Raw genomic sequence first — 3,187 nt, 5'->3', positions numbered from 1 at the left:
AATGTCTATTTTAACTTCTGACTGTTTAGCGAAATATAAAGCTATTTCTGGACACACACGCTTCGCGATCTTACACGTATTAAATTATATTTGCAATCAAAACAAATTGATGCTTCCAGCTTCCAAATAACAGATCAGATGTTAGAATTATTTAATGCCCAAATGTACAATAGAGAAGAAATACCAAAAAAATCACCTGGAACCTTGCTCGCTGGTGAAACTGAGAATAGCGGCAAGGACAGTGATATACATTGAGTATTTGTTTGCTTATTTTGGTGTGTGTGTGTGTATTTGTTTATTATATTTTATTGTATCGTATTGTATTTGATTGTGTTATGTGACGCTCTGAGTGTTCAGTTCGTAGAGTTCATTAATAAATCTCACTCTTGGCGGACAGCTTCACTGGCAATAACTGAATAGTTCTTATTTGAACGCCCACGCCAGTCATCCTTTCCCGTAGCGTATATATCTAGCTGATAGGCTATATTGTCCTACAATTTTATTGTATATCACTGTATTATGTATAATATATTTATTATATTCACACAATATTTTTAGTTCTACAATTTGTGTCATCTTCCCAATACTAAACTTTTTAAGATATGCATTGAAAAAGGTAGTTTCAAAACTTGCTATGTCCATTCCTTAAAAGTGTTAAAATAGATTATGATTTATTTTTAGGACATTTATGATTTTACTGGAATGTAACTCAGTAGTACAGATTTCAACATTTTTTTCAACATACATATTATACATAATAAGCATACTTCATTTCACAACTGAAACTCCCACATGTTACAATTCATTTTATTTATAATAAAGAATGTTGATAATATCTAGAACGATTCATATGATTCATTTCATTAGGTAATAGGTTCGATATGCGGCAATAACCTAAAACTTGTAATATGTCATCTGTCATTGTTGCGTCCCCATCGCGCAAGCGCAACGTGTCTCTAGTGATGGGCGCAATCGACTAAAAACTATCGATTTAGTCGATAGTAGCTGTTACTATTTTCAGTCGACTAGTTTTACTAAACTATCGACTGAATTTCGCAGTGGTGGGGGTTACTATTTTCAGTCGACTAGTTTTAGTAAAACGACTGAATTTCGCAGTGGTGGGGGTTACTATTTTCAGTCGACTAGTTTTAGTAGAACGACTGAATTTCGCAGTGGTGGGGGTTACTATTTTCAGTCGACTAGTTTTAGTGAAACGACTGAATTTCGCAGTGGTGGGGTTACTATTTACAGTCGACTGTTTTACTGAACGACTGAATTTCGCAGTGGTAGGGGTTACTATTTTCAGTCGAATGCTTTACTAAATCAGAGGTTACCTCCTTACCTCCCTGACTGAATTATCGACTGATTTATGGAGCGGGTAGAGCTATATATCAACTGAATCGATCAGATTCAATCATGACATTTACTATCTCTTTACTATCCTACTATCTATTTCATTAGCGCTATCAAATTAATTAATTCATAATCCTCATTTCATGAACTGAATCCGTCCCTCGGTGTCAAATTGACACAGTAGTAAAAAAAACGATAAAATAACAAGTAGGTGATTAATTATTTTTCGATGTTTTTTTAGTCAAATTGATGAGTTAAAATTTACATCTTAAGTTTTTCGGTTATGTGTTTCTTACAAACAATTCGATATTTCGAGAAAACTGTCAGATTGACACGAGGGACGGAATTCAATTGTTCTACTACTAAATATTAATTATTACAAATATTCTCCGAAAATATGAATGATTTATGCATTTCATTTATGTTAATAAAATATTTATTACATTTAGTACAAAATTGATATATTATTATTATATTTATCCTATCCTATAATATTATGTAATATCGATAACACCAAAAGGATTATTTATTTATTTATTTATTATACAGGTAAAACCCAATATGCATACATAAAATTAAATCAAATAAAAATAAAAAAACAATTGCAGCAACATAGCATCGCTATAGAGAAAATTATACATTAACTTAAAATTAAACATTTCTTTCATGACGCTGGAAAGACTGTTTGAAATAAAAGTGCCTTTGTCTGCTGTCACAGTTTCATTAGCCACAAGTCCCACATCACTTATAGCTGAACACAGGGAGGTATACCGTTGTTGAAACCACTAGAGTATGTTACAGTTGAATTATCAGCAGAAAAATATCCCACAGCATCCAAAATTATTCCTGTAATAAGAGGAATTCAAAATGCCATAAACATCATTATACCAAAAACCATAGCAGGACTACATTTACAAAATAACATTTTAAATAATATTGAGATAAGATTTGACTACATTGAACAAAATAATACTACTCTAATAGCCACACTATTAGGTCCAAGATTCAAAACAGCTGTATTTGAAGTCGATAGGATTGCACAGACAGCGCAGAATATGTTAGAGATGAAATAAGTTCCTTGTGCATAACACGCAATAGTCATGAAACTAATACAAATAGAGCTGCAGCAGAAAATCAAGAATCATCTGAAGAAAACAATGAATTTTAGAATCTTCTTGTAACAAAAGTATCGCAGTTGACAAACTAATCCACACCTATAGAATATGCAACAACCATAATTCATCAATATGTATATAGATTTACTGTACGCAAATATTAAGAGCTGTGAAGTCGCATTTTGGAATAAACACAATTACACAATGCCACAGCTTTTCAAAATAGCAGAAAAATATGTAAATACCTCTGTATTCCCAGCAACTTCTGTCCCATCAGAAAGAATATTTTCAAAGGCTGGACAGATTATGTCTGAAAGAAGGAACCGACTTTCAGCAAAAAACCTAGACCAATTAATGTTTTTAAATGTTAACATTTAGTAAATTTGGATGAATTTCAATAGTATAGACCATAATAATTTAAGGTTAGGTTAATTATAATTTTGGAATTTTTACCTTAATTTAATTTTATTACTAATCTCTACTACGACAAATGTAAAATATATAATAACATTAAATATTTCAATAATAAAGCTGAGTTTCATCAACTTCATCGAACATGGAGAACATAACTAGTAAAGCAATTCAGTCGACTGAAAACCACTAAAAACTATCGACTAAATAGTCGATAGTATGTAGCGACTAAATAGTAACTAGTCGATAGTTGAATTTAGTCGATAGTGCCCATCACTAACTTGTGCCCAGTGATGCCAGAGCTGTGG

General features: G+C 31.9%; 1 long non-coding RNA gene across 2 annotated transcripts; it reads right to left on the bottom strand.

The window, feature by feature from the left end:
• Positions 1 to 1,601: 1,601 nt before the first annotated feature.
• Positions 1,602 to 3,160, bottom strand: LOC143213451 (uncharacterized). Of its 2 annotated transcripts, none has more exons than XR_013009972.1 (3): positions 2,922 to 3,160; positions 2,714 to 2,810; positions 1,602 to 2,199 (listed from the first exon to the last, which is right to left on the bottom strand). It is a non-coding gene; the product is annotated as an uncharacterized LOC143213451 (long non-coding RNA). The 2 variants fall into 2 exon arrangements; XR_013009973.1 differs by having other exon boundaries at positions 2,714 to 2,778.
• Between the last annotated feature and the right edge of the window lie 27 nt (positions 3,161 to 3,187).

The sequence above is a fragment of the Lasioglossum baleicum genome, chromosome 11 (genome assembly GCF_051020765.1).
Source record: "Lasioglossum baleicum chromosome 11, iyLasBale1, whole genome shotgun sequence".
Lineage (NCBI taxonomy): Eukaryota > Metazoa > Arthropoda > Insecta > Hymenoptera > Halictidae > Lasioglossum > Lasioglossum baleicum.
Note: the sequence above shows the minus strand (reverse complement) of the source record. Positions and strands in the feature narration are given on the sequence as shown.